This window comes from Mastigoproctus giganteus, chromosome 1, assembly GCF_048544385.1.
Source record: "Mastigoproctus giganteus isolate SK-2022 chromosome 1, ASM4854438v1, whole genome shotgun sequence".
Taxonomy (NCBI): domain Eukaryota; kingdom Metazoa; phylum Arthropoda; class Arachnida; order Uropygi; family Thelyphonidae; genus Mastigoproctus; species Mastigoproctus giganteus.
The window spans coordinates 12,605,944-12,619,829 of NC_143575.1; the positions used below are offsets into that span (position 1 = coordinate 12,605,944).

Here is a 13,886-nt window from a genome sequence, read left to right on the forward strand (position 1 = left end):
CAGGGAGTTAGAAAGCATTGGATTTTAAAATCACAGTTTTTAATAGGGCTTGGATATGTCTGGTGCACAAGCTGGATCATGAAACATTGGAAAGCTTGATTTGGAGTGGCAGATCGATACATGGCTTTCCGATATTATGGTCGTGTTTAGACTTGGTGGATGCCCGGGTACGTTATTTTTCAGAGTGTGACATCCCAACTGTGGAGGTTGGGTGTATTGTCACCATCTGAGGTTGGTTTTGGGCTTGGGAAATTGGTCGTTCTTCCTGGAACATTGACTCACATGCCGTGCACTGACATTCTGGACAATTACCCTCTTTATGCAGTTCAGCAACAATATCTACAGCGTCACTCTTCTGTTTCAGCACTACAATGTGCCATGCCACACTGCTGAGCCTGTAGTGACTTGGTGAAGACACCGGTGGGAAAAATCTTCAGTGGTCTGTCCAGAGTCCTGACTTTAACCACTGTGATCACCATTTGGATGAACTGGAAGGTCGTATTGCTTCAGCACGCCTGCCATTAGTAGCTGAATTGACTACGGTTGAAAGAAGGAGAAAAGACCAAAATACCGCCTTCCTGTTAGCGCAGTGGTTAAACTCACCGTCCTCCCCACACCGGTTGGAAAAGGTCCGGGTTTCAATCTTCTCTTCAATGGCCCGAGGAACTTTTATGTGCTTCTTTCACTCCATGACTGGGTTAGTTGGTCTCAGGCGAGGATGATTTGACTGGGTTAGTTGGTCTCAGGCGAGGATGATAGGTAGGTTTTTATCCCGGAATTCCTTAGGTCAGTTGAAAGTAAGAAACTGGAAGCGCAATTATGACCAACTTGTTGAAATGCACCCAACAGACTCCATAAACGCTAATTGAGTTCATCCTGTGATGAAATTGGACGTGTCACCATAAAAAACATCGAACCACTCTTCGCCGCTCAAGTATCGTGCATTAGAGGACCGGGCGGGAGGAGAAAGAGTGTCCAAAACGCTGCGAATACACCTTCTCCTCTTGGTATTGACAAAACCTTCCCGTCATGCACCTGCGATTGATCTACGGACAGACGCTTGTTCGCCTACTTCGGAGAAATCGAAACTACGGAAGACGGAGGAAAATCAATGAGAGGTAGATGGTAGGGAGGAGAGAAAGAGAGAGATAGAGAGAGAAAGAGAGAGATTTATTTACCAAATAATGCCAATAACATTTGTATACAAAGAATGAATGGAGTTTGTCCTGCAGATGTCGTCTGCTTCGTGAGAATTGAACCGCGCACCTATTTGAAACTGTAGAAAAAAGGCGTACCCACTGCGCTGCACTGGAGGCCCATATGGAAACAGAGCTACAAAAAAGAAAGAATAGCTACAGGAGAGGAAGAAATAGAGAGAGAATGGAAAGACAGTTACAAAGGAGAGAAAGAAAGAAAGAAAGAAAGGAAATATAGCTACAAGAGAGAGAAGAATAGACAGAAAGAGAGAGAAATGAGAAGAATATAGAGAAAGAAAGAAAGGAAAGATAAGAGAGAAGAAAACAGAGCTGCAAAGAGAGAGAGAGAGAGAGAGAGAGAGAGAGAGAGAGAGAGAGAGAGAGAGAGAGAGAGATTAAAATAAAGTGTAAGGATTTTCTAATTCTTTTTCTCCCTCTGTTTGTACTGCACCTCATATGCAGAGTACGGTGGGATACAGTACAGAGAGAGAGAGAGAGACAGACAGAAGAAGAGAACGAGGTGGAGCTCAACGAATACCTCATAGCACGGAGCCCCTCCACCATGTGGGGCTGCACGTACACGTCACATGCTCGAAATTCGCCCGAAAACGTGGCCGGTTGTTTGTTGGAAGACACCCACACAAACGCTGTCCTCCCGTACTCCTCCCGCAGTCCTCCCGCTAATTTGACCTTTCTATTAACCTCGCAATGCTCGTTTCCATGGCAACACCTCATTCAGTTCTCAAACCACTCCACGAATATGAAACGCTCTTGTAACGCGCACCGAACATTCCTCTCTAACGAACCCCAATCTCGGCACACGACTCGAACGAAAACAGCCGGCTTGTTGCTCACGCGATTCCTCCTCCTCCCCCTCCCCCCGGCTTACCCCCACCGAACAATGGACTCGTCTCGGCGGTATAGCCCGCACATCCCAGTGCCGCCGCTTTAGTTCACTGGAAGGCGGTGATGCGAGCTGTGCGCGGACTGTTCGCGGCATTTTTACCTATCGGCGACAACCCTGTCGGAGAGAGCGACACACGTGGGAAATTGCGTCTGGCTCTCTTCCAGCTCACCCCGGCGGAAACGTCCAAAAAATGCGGCCGAACTGCTTCCGGAGAAATTGTTGCCGCCGCGTTTGACATACGTTTGTGGCCGGCGGAACCCCCGTCTTGTGTGGTGTTTAATGCTCGTGGTCATGTGTGCGTCGGGACTCGTCCACGTGCCTGCGGAAGTTAAGGACTCGGGGGACCCGAAAGCGCATTAAGAGGTAAGTGCTCCGCTGCTTAAGCGAAACAACACACGATTACGCTAAGTCCGAGGCGACATTAACGCACTTAACGGCGTTTAGTAACGGCTCTATCTGCGGACCCCTGTCGACAACATCGGGGTCCGATTGAAACTCAGCACGCGAACGCACCTGGCGAACACAACATCCTGTGCGGCGGGATGCTTCGTTCGCTGCGATAACCCACCTTTCTGACATGCAACGGAAACATTAGGTTCAAACGACGTTGAGCAGTCAGACGTCGTGAGAAACTGGGGGAGGGAGATTGGGGGTAACCCGTCGTGCAAATCTTAAGTAATAAATAAACTGTTACAGACTTTCAAGACTGCATTTCGTAATTTTCAGAGGGAGGGTTGATCCCTCGCTCTGTCCCTCAAAAACGCAGGCTGCCAGGAAGGCCCAGGATACCCTGGGCCTTCCTGGCAGCTTGTTTACACTGCTCATCATAACTCCCAGCTCTCTTTCTTCCTCTACTGTTTCAATTGAACCCCATCAAGTGTGCAAATTATTCTGGGGTTGCCCTACCCCAAGTGCACCTTACCTCCCACTTTTCTGACCATCCCTGAAGTCTATTGAAGTCATCCCCCCCTCCAATCTTCACATCATCTGCAAATTTTACCTCACACCTTCTATCCTTTCGTCGATCTCATTTATGCAAATCAAAGTAACAGTGGTCCTAGAACCGATCCTTGGGGGACATCACGATAGACCAATCCTCTGTCCACTTTATATTTCCAGCTAATTTTCCTTCCCCCCCATTATGGCCCCTTATAATTCTTTCTTTGTCGTATTTTCTTTCTTCCTTATATTTTCTTTATTTCTTTCTATTTATCATTCTCTCCTCCCGTGTCATTGTTTTTTGGTCTTATTTTTGTTTTATTATCTCATTTTCTTTCACACTTCTGTTCTTTTTTGTTCCATATCTTCCTATCATTCTCGCTCTCTCTCTCTCTCAAGTTTTATATTGCTTTCCAAATTCCCGTGTTTTAGCTTTCTCTGTTCTGTCTATCCTCACCCCATACAGTAGTACAAGCATTTCTTTCTCTCTCTCTCTCTGTTTTTTGGTTCGTGTTTACAATTCTGCACTAGCCACACATCACGTATATTGAAAAACCACGAAATCGCATTAGACTAATCTTCACTTCAACTACACTATTGCACAAAAAAACAGGGATCTCGTGCTACTCTTATGTGACTGTAATCATTTTCACGTGCTGGGTAGTTGAATATTTGCATATTGCCAGCGAAGCATCTGTGACAGCGAACAGCGAGTAATAATAACCTCTTGCTGCCTTGACAACGTAAACTGCTATTAAGGCCCTACCCCAACAAGGGTGGGCACGCCCTGCCTTATTGCCAGCTACGACATTTGGTGACAGCGAACAGTAGCCTAAAGATTGTGTATAACAAAGGAGATCTGCCGGGGGTGGATTTTGCACTACTCCATGCAACGCGCCTCCATTACTTGGGGAGGGGGGGGACTGAAAAGCGTACAGTCCTATTTCATTCAGGATTTTAAACCCTCACCGCGTCTCATTTTGTTGTACACGTGAATTAAAACTGCAGAAGATTTTAAGTTAAAATCCAGCCTCATTCTCATTTGCATAAACCGACTAGAAAGAAAGTACAAAAATCTGCTGCTTCGTGTTAGTGTGTTGGGCAGACGTAAGAGGACGTGTTAAGGCTGAAAAGACGGGTCGTGATTTATGTGCGTGTGTGGGAGGCAGGAGTCAGAAACATGATATTGCCGTGGGGGGAAAAGAAAAAGAAGGTTGTTTTGAATGCCTTGCCTGTGTATGTGTACGCATGAAGGAAAGTAGGAAAAACTCTCTTGACAGTCTGCAAATGAACGCAGTTATCACTCATTTCGGAAATATCTGAAGTTTCATCATAAATTTGGTTATTAGAAATAATAAACTTGTTAAAAATCGCCATTGTGGTGTACCTCAAGGTTCAAGTTTGCTAAAAATAGCATCGTCTGTCTGAGACATTTCATCCTGGTGTACCTCAAGGTTCAACTTGAATTTTTTTTTTCGAAACGTTCTCTATCGATGCAAACATTAAGGCGTGAACAAAACCCTCTATCGGTGGAAATTTGAACCAATAGTAGTACCTCTCTTCGAAGAGTACAGGATGGTATTTTTTTCAGTACACAATACTTTTACAATAATTTCTGCGTCTATTTTATATAAAGAAGTGGTGATGTCAAATTTTCCATAGACTCTTCTTTCTCTCAAGAACTTTCTTGCTTCTAAGAATTGATTTTTCTCTAAAGTTTAATTACAGTGGCTTTTTTTCCACCATCTCATCATCCACTGGAAGTTCTCGAAATCTGTGTGATCGCTAATCTCTACCCGACAAGGTAATTGGGCACATCTATTTCGATTCTTTTTTCGTAGTCCAGGTAAGAAGGGCGGTGTTTAATTGAAAGGATTACATCATTTTAAAATATTCAATGGAGTGACTGCAGAAGAAACGATCAATATTGATGTTCTACTATCTTTCTGTCTTTATTCTGCAATTCTCAGGTCATATTAAAGTTTATTTTTAAAGGATTTTTATAGACTGTCTCGAAAAGAAACCAAGTTTTTATATAAAACACATCTGGCCATTTTCTTATGTTAACGGCTTATATCCAAGCCATTTTTATTTAAAATTGCATCGATCTTTTCCATTTTATCATAAAAAAATTCGAACTTAAAATTATATATGAGGAAAAAGATTTTTAAAGAAATATGTTACCCGTTTTCCCATTCGAACGCCAGGGGGCAGTACTAGTAGATGATCTGTATGCTAAAATATCTTATTTAATAAACAAGATATTGAAAAATGTTAAAAACAAGATTAATTAGATTCCGACACCAGGTGGCAGCACTAACACTTAATATTTTTAATATCCATTTCAAATTTTAAGAGCTTATGGACTTGTTTAATTTTTTCAGAATTTATTTAGAAATTAGTAATCCAATATATTTACCAGTTTCCGCATTCCAACGCCAGGTGGCAGCACTAATGTTTTTAATATCCATTTAAAATAAGATAATTTTAAGAGCTTCTTCTGGACTTGTTTAATTTATTTAGAAATTAGTAATCGAATGTATTTATCTGTTTTCATATTTCAACGCCAGGGGGCAGTACTAGTAGGTGATCTGTACTCTCATTTAATAAGCGAGATATTGAAAAATGCTAAAACGATTTTAATTTCATTCCAACACCAGGTGGCAGCTATTTAATAATCAAGATATTCAAAAATGCTAAAAACGAGTTTAATAGTATTCCAACGCCAGGTGGCAGCACTACACTTAATGTTTTTAACATCCATTTAAAATAAGATAATTTTAAGAGCTTCTTCTGGACTTGTTTAATTTATTTAGAAATTAGTAATCGAATGTATTTATCTGTTTTCATATTTCAACGCCAGGGGGCAGTACTAGTAGGTGATCTGTACTCTCATTTAATAAGCGAGATATTGAAAAATGCTAAAACGATTTTAATTTCATTCCAACACCAGGTGGCAGCTATTTAATAATCAAGATATTCAAAAATGCTAAAAACGAGTTTAATAGTATTCCAACGCCAGGTGGCAGCACTACACTTAATGTTTTTAACATCCATTTAAAATAAGATAATTTTAAGAGCTTTTTGTGGACTTGAAGTAATCAAATATATTTACTGTTTTCCCATTCCAACGCCAGGTGGCAGTACTAGTAGGTGATTTGTACTCTAAAACACATCTCATTTAATAAACAAGATATTAAAAAATGCTAAAAACGAGTTTAATTGCATTCGACCGCCAGGTGGCAGAACTATCGCTTAATAATTTCAATTTCAAATAAAATAATTTTAACCGTTCGTGGACATGTTTATTTACCTGTTTTCCCATTACAACGCCAGGGGGCAGTACCAGACGTGATCTGTACGCTAAAATACATCTTATTTAATAAACAAGATATTGAAAAATACTAAAAACTAGTTTAATTGAATTGCAACACCAGGTGGCAGCCATTTAATAAACAAGATATTTAAAAATGCTAAAAAAGTTTAATTGCATTCCAATGCCAGGTGGCAGCACTATCGCTTAATATCCTTTTAATTTCCATTTAATATTCTAACGGCAGGGGGCAGTACCAGTAGGTGATCTGTAAGCTAAAATTCATCTCATTTAATAAACCAGATATTGAAAAATACTAAAAACTAGATTAAACAGATCCCAACACCAGGTGGCAGTCATTAAATAAACAATATACAGTATTGAAAAATGCTGAAAACGAGTTTAATTTTACTCCAACCACCATGTGGCAGCACTGACACATATTTTTTAATGTACCTTTCAAATAAGATAAATTTAAGAGCTTCATGTGGACTTATTTATTTACTTATAAGTTATAACCAGTCTGATTTATTCGCCCTATTTATGACTAATTACACGTCTAAAGTGATGGATATTAATTGTGTGGAAAATTTCAATTAATTTAGAATATTAATTAAAAGTTTCATTACGTCATTTTTCTCCACATTGATTCTAAATGCCACTGAAGAGAGTTCTCTTTAGTGGAATCTCTTTCCAAAGAATGTCGATAAACAGGCTGCTTCTTTTGTTCATTTTTCGTACTATTTGAATAATTATCAGGTATTAAATATACAAAAGCGAAAGATGTTTATGTCCTGATTGGTTAATGTAAGTACTAATTATGTAAAGAAGCACCACACCGTGTGAGGAATTCAATATTTTCTTCTTTTGCAATTGAAAAGGAAAAATTATTTCCATTGTTACTACTGCGCATGCTCGGTTGCATATTTATTGGGAAATGGTGGTTGCGTGCAAAATCCCCATCGACTGATGACGCATGCACACAATAGGGTGCACGCAATAATGGGGGACTCATCTTGTGTAGATTCGTTTAGACAATTCAGATGCACTTTTAAGTACACGGTTGGTTTCGTGGAATTATCTTTATTGAGACTGGTTGTGTACAAGCTCTGGAGTGATTGCTGGTTACAGAAATACAGGGGCATGTTCTGAATAATATTCGGTGTATACACAGCGAGGGGAGTGTACAATGCGATCAGATCAGAGCATAATTTGGAGATGTTTACAAATTAATGATGTGTGGTAGGAATTGCGAAAGATGATCAGTTGGGATCGTGTGGGATTTACGCCATCCTTCCACTGTCTCTGTCATCAACCATTTATCGGCTGATTTAAACCATTATGGCCAAACGGATTCTGGCATCCAAACCATCTCGACTACTCAACGTCCTTGCGTATTTGAAACTAGGCCAAAACCAACCCAACCGGTTGTTTGCCAATGGTTCTTATCTTCGTCTCCATAGCAACCGATAAGATGCCGCTGTTTATGGAACGGATCACAATTGGCCTCAGGAATATCGCCAGATGGCTGGCCATATTTTAGTTACTACTCTGGCAGTTGCATCGAATAATTAAGGAAAAAAACGGGCCGGAACTTGGTTTAACCGAGTTGTGTTGTTGTCGAGGGAATCAGACGCAGAGGAAGTGTTCTTGGAGCTGCCTGAGTCTAACGATGGAATTCATTTTTAATGAGGTTAATTCTTTCCGATTAATTGCCTTTCAAGGCAATCCACCAGGTTTTGTTTCTTTAGGAGTGACTCCAGAAGTTGTTTTTTTAAGCGTTTTTCCCTCTCAGATAATTACCTCGGAATCACAAGATTAAGATGGATAGAGGATCGCGACGTGTGTTTTCTTTAAAAGCAATTGTAGACACTTCGATGCACTCGAGCCATGTGAGTGCTTCGGATAAAACTGTTTATCGACTTGTACGCCTTCGGGGACGAAGCAGAACCAAGCAGTAATGGAGACGCGGGGAAAAGCAAGATCGAGAAACATGTTTTTTAAGCACCCAAACACTCCGAATGTTTTTACGTTCGTCCTATTTCTGTCTCTCTAATTTTGTTTTATTTCTAGTTTTTCCTTTTCTTTCTTTTTCAGATTCTCCCTTTTTGTTTTACTTTCGTTTTCACGCTTTATATTCCTTTCTTTCTCTCTCGTTATTTCATAATTTTTGTTTTCCGTCATTTCTTTTCTTTCCTTCTTTTCTCGCACTTTACGGCTCATTACGAGAAATCGCTGGCAAATTATTCAAAGAAAAACATAAAACAATTCTTTACTTATGTAAACTCTAGAAGAAAGAGGTGAATCAGGTTGGTCCACTTGATATCGATGGTTCAATTGTTGATGATCCTGCTCAGATAGCTGTCAAATTCAATGAGTATTTTGCATCTACATTCTCACATGAGGAATTCTATAGGGAAGGGGAGGCCAAAAGCTTATCAAATCCCAGCAGGGAGCTTAATGATTTTTGTAATAACTGAGAGCAAAGTGGTGGTGAAATTGTTGAATATAAATATAAAAAAGGCATCTGTGGTCGATGGGATCTATCCAGTTATATTAAAGGAGGCAGCAAAGTAAGTAAGTAAGCAAGCCCTTAGCCATAGCCATAATTGTGAGAGCTTCGTTGGACTCAGGGGAAGTTCCCTCGGACGACTGGTGATGTGAAAATCCCCCAAATCACAAAGGGGGTTCAAAGAGTAACTCAAATAATTACAAACCAGTTAGCTTAACTTTTGTTCAGGGGATAATAATGGAGTCGCTAGTTAAAGATGCATTGCAGGATCATCTAGACAAGACTGCAGCAATAATTCAGACACAGCATGGGTTTGTTAAGGGAAAGTCTTGTCTGCCCAATTTGATTGGATACTATGATGTGGTTACAAAGGAACTGAATGCAAAGAATAACTTTGATATCCTATACTTGGATTTCAGGAAAGCTTTTGACACTGTTGCGCATTTTACCCATGGAGTCATGGGTAGACTTCTGCACAAATTGGAGCGGTGTAGCATTAAGGACAAGTTGCTGCAATGGATAAAGGGATGGTTGAGTGGGAGACGGCAGAGAATGGTAATCAATGGACACTGCTCTTCGTGGACTAATGTTATTAGTGGAGTTCCCCAGGGTTCGATGTTGGGCCTATTGTTATTTTGTGTATTTATCAATGATATTCATGAAGATATATCAGGCTCAATGTCCAAGTTTGCAGATGATATAAAGGTTGATAGTGCTGTTAATGATAGTACGGTATTGCAACAGGATCTAGAAAAGTTGAACAGATGGGCTGAGAGGTGGCAACTGAAGTTTAACGTTGACAAACGCAAATACTGCATATGGATAGCAGTAATCCACAAAAACGTACCAACTATGTACTACACTCAGGGTATTGGAGAATGAAAAGGACCTGGGAGTAACTGTTCAGTCAGATATGAATTTTTCTGAGCAGTGCAGACAGGCTTCCAGAGTAGGTCATGGGGCCTTGTCAATGATATACAGGAATTTTGCTAGCAGGGATAAGGAGGTTGTTGTCCCTTTGTATAAGGCAATGGTCAGGCCACACCTTGAGTACTGCGTACAGGTTGGAGGCCTCGTTTTAGGAAGGATGTGGAGTTGCTAGAACGAGTACAAAGAAGAACAACAAGATTGGTGAGTGGAACAAAGGGTTGCTCTTACGAAGAAAGGCTTAAGTTGTGTAAATTCCAGCGTCTGCAGACTAGGCACCTCCGAGGTGATCTGATTGAGGTGTATAAGGCCTTTAATGGGTTGCGCATGCTCAACGCTGTTTGAATTCTTCCTCTTGTTCAGATTACGAAACTGAGGGGGCAGAGATTCAAACTGAGGAAAGACAGCTGTAGAATAGATGTGCGGAAATTTGCCTCTAGCCAGCGAGTGGCTGATTACTGGAACAAACTTCCAACTGTGGTTGTGGAAGTTGATAGCTTAAATAAATTCAAGGAAGAAGTGGAAAAACGTTTGGAGCGAGTGGATGGGTGAATGAAAAAAGTTTTTTTTTTTTTTTTTTTTTTTTTTGTTGCTGATGCTGTATAAGCTTTCTTGCATCACATGCCTCTATATTTCTCACCCTGTTTTATATATTTCTCACCTTTCATTTCCATTTCGTTCTTGTTCCTTGATTATTTGATTATTTTTTCTCTGTTTTTTCTTTCTTCTTTTATTCTTTTTCTTATTCGTTCTTTATATTTCTCTTTGTTTCATCTTTTACCTCCCAAGCTTTTCATTTCTTTCTGGTCTGTCTGTCTGTGTTTTCTTTCTCATATTCTACTTTTATCGCTGTTTTCCTTCTGTGTCCAGTTTCCTATCTATTTGTTTCTTTCATTTTTACACTCACTTTTGCTTCTTTGTCTTTTCTTTTTCTTTCTTTGTTTCTGTCTGTAGGCGCACTATAGCCCCGACAGCTTATGCCTCCTTAAACCCTCCCATAACACGCACATACACACGCGCTTCTGTCTGTCTATCTCTTTCTGCTTCCTCTGTTTCTTGGTTTCTTCTTTTCCCCATATCTATTTCCTTGTCATGATGTGTTCGACAGTATCTATCGCTAGAACAGTCTACAGACAGATCATACCTGTGTCCACACTTTCTTCTTAAACTTATCCCTTTCTTCTTCCACTCCTTAAATCCACTTCACTAGCAAAAGCAACGCAAACGTTCAAATATCTTAAATGATCATTACCTTCCTCCAAACCGGAAATTGTCTAACCAATCCCTTCTTAAACAATCTTGTTCTTGTCAAATATTTGTTCTTCCCTATCGCAGCTCAACATGCAGTGAAAAAGAAGAAACGAAAACTTTACAAATACTTTACAGGATTTCTCAGTCCACGCATTGAACATTGATCGTCAGGATCACTGTAAGAAGATTAAAATAATCCGATCAAACGCGAATCTTTACAACTTAGGAAAAGATCGCTAGAATCTTTTATTTAAGAACTCTCCTTTTACATCTTTGTCCATCACTGTGAAATACATCTTCTTAATCAGCAAAAGAGATTTTCCTACAATTTAAATCGTGTGGATACTTTCTTACATTTAATAGCAGAAATTAGAAATTTCGTGAAGTTGCACTCCATGGACCTGTTATACGTTAATGCTACATTTAGAGGGGTCGAGTTAGGCCTGGGTTTTTACGAATTCCTTCTCCAAGGAGACGTACGGTTTTATGGCAGGTGAACGCAGAAAGCGAACAAAAAGAAATCGCTTTGTATACACAACAGTACTTAGAAAGCCCTGTTCCTGTCTAAACTTCTCGAGTTTTTATTGTCTGCGGTGGCTTCGACCCAGAACTTTAAACGCAGAACGCACATCGAAGTGGCCGGAGTGGAACATAAAACTGACACAAATCAAGAATAACTCTCACTTCTTATCTCATTTTAAGAAAAGAACAAAACACAGACTCCGGGCAAGAACATTCCTTGCGTGTTCAAGTAGGTGCCATGAAATATTTCTTTGCCTTCCAATGAGTTGTGGGGATGCTAGTGCATGTCTTTGTTTTTGAATTTGAAGATGCCACTTGGTTTCTGAAGGACTTGCTTTTTTGCTCCTTAATTTTGTTCTCGGTTATTAGATTAAACTTTTATTATTGCATTTCTTCCAGCGTGTAACGTAAAGGTTAAGACCTAAGGTGGAAGTAAGATGAAATAAAAGCGGTAACGACTGGCGGTTTAAAGATATGCGAGGAGTGAAATAGAATTTTTGATAGCAACTGAGGTTCAAGGACCTAAAAATGCCCGGAATTGAAACTATTTACACCTTTCTTGGTGGTGGCCCTCAGCTTAAAATAAACCACAATAAACTTCGTTACTTGAACAGTTGTTTATTCGAAGTGCGTGAGTAAGCAACACATTGTGAAGAGATTAACAATATGAGGAATATCTTGGTTATATTTATAATTCGTTCAACCATTCTCTAACTCATCCCTTGTGTTGATGGTTGTACCCTCTTCTTTGTTCATGTATACCTTCACAACAACTGGATCAGCTCATAATGACACACACATACACATCTGGTCAACAATCGTCCATCTTTCGAACTCTACAAACTTCGCCTTTCCTCATTCTTTGTATAGTTAGTGTACATGTTTAGAATATAGCGAATACTATCAGCTGCGGGTGAGCTCGTCTTTTGTTACACTGGAAGATCTCGGTCTCCCCTGTTGCGATGCAATATAGAAAACGTAAAATATTCTGCTGCATTCTCTCCAGTCTGAATTAAGTATTCACGTAAAACACAAACATCAAAAGGAGAGCGAAAAGAGCAGAGGGAGAAATGGAAAACGTTTTCTTTCTATGACGTCATGTTTTACAAAAAAATATTTTTTGTACTTCTATAACACATGCACGCAGTTCTTGAATCTTTCTCCTGAAGATGGTGTTCACGCCTCCTATTTATAAATAAATATATAAAATGCGTTAAGACACCTAAATACAATTGAGGATCTGTGTTGAACGATATGCAACGAGCTTCAGAGAAGAGATCTACAGTCATCCAAGTAATAGTGCAGCAACTAAGTAAATATATTGATTTTTGTCAAAAAGCCCACATTTTGGCCTTTTCACAACGTGGCCGAGTTATTCGGTCTCAGGCGAGAGGACATGATTTTGTCCTCCATTTTATTTGAAATTAATTGATGCATGGAAGATGTTATAGGAAGTATAAGGCCCTATTTTCTTAGCTTTTCATCCCTTTTCTTTTACGAATTCCGCATATTTCCAAGGACTAAACTCTGTGAAGATAGTTGCCTTAGAAAAGTGCAAAAATTGCTAAGTTTCACTGGCAGTCAGAGTCCAATATGGATGGGATGTCTATTTTCATTCCTGTGACACATATTTCGAAGACTTACATGAGTCCAAAGATGGGTTTTGTATTTTAATACTTCTGAAGAGCATCTGCCTCACTTAAAGATGCTTACTTGTACGATAATAAATGCTGTCTTTGACTGATGAAAGTCTCCAAAGCCAATTGGATTAACTTGTGGTTGACAAAAGTATTTTGGTTAAATACAGTTGCTCGAAGGTGTCTGTAGACGAAGCATTTGTTAATGTGTGAACAGTAGCTTTCCTTTATGATAAGGGAAGTTGAAAAGACAGGACCCATAGGATGCCATCATTACCTGTGATAGATTTGTTTCTTAAGAGATGACTGCAGTCAATATGATTGCTGTTGGCCTTTAATCAATCTTTATAGCGTTAAGAAAACTAGTCCAAAATGCATCCAAGAAAGAAAGAAATCTATTTTTTTAAAATACTGTAACGTTTGACAACCACTGGGCAGAGCGTAAAGAAACCCTCCTTGAACTTTAAGATAAGAAATAAACCTATTTCTAATTTAAAGATAAGAAATAAACCTTTCGGTAAATAAACCTATTCTGCACCTCAAATTACTATCAATCCTGATTTTGCAAATGTAAAAAATAGGATTCTTTACCTTCCTTATTCATTTCTGGCACGTTACCAGTGATGGGACCAAGTAACGTGGGTGAGCTATAGATAGGATGATCTTGGGGGCGCGTTCTGAA

General features: G+C 39.7%; 1 protein-coding gene across 2 annotated transcripts in view; it reads left to right on the forward strand.

Moving 5' to 3' along the window:
* The first annotated feature begins 2,170 nt into the window (after positions 1-2,170).
* Positions 2,171-13,886, forward strand: part of SK (small conductance calcium-activated potassium channel) — a 218,892-nt gene continuing 207,176 nt past the window's right edge. For both annotated transcript variants that reach the window (XM_090371553.1, XM_090371579.1), the window contains exon 1: positions 2,171-2,466. The gene's annotated coding sequence lies outside the window, so the exon portion shown is untranslated. The remainder of the gene's footprint in view (positions 2,467-13,886) is intronic.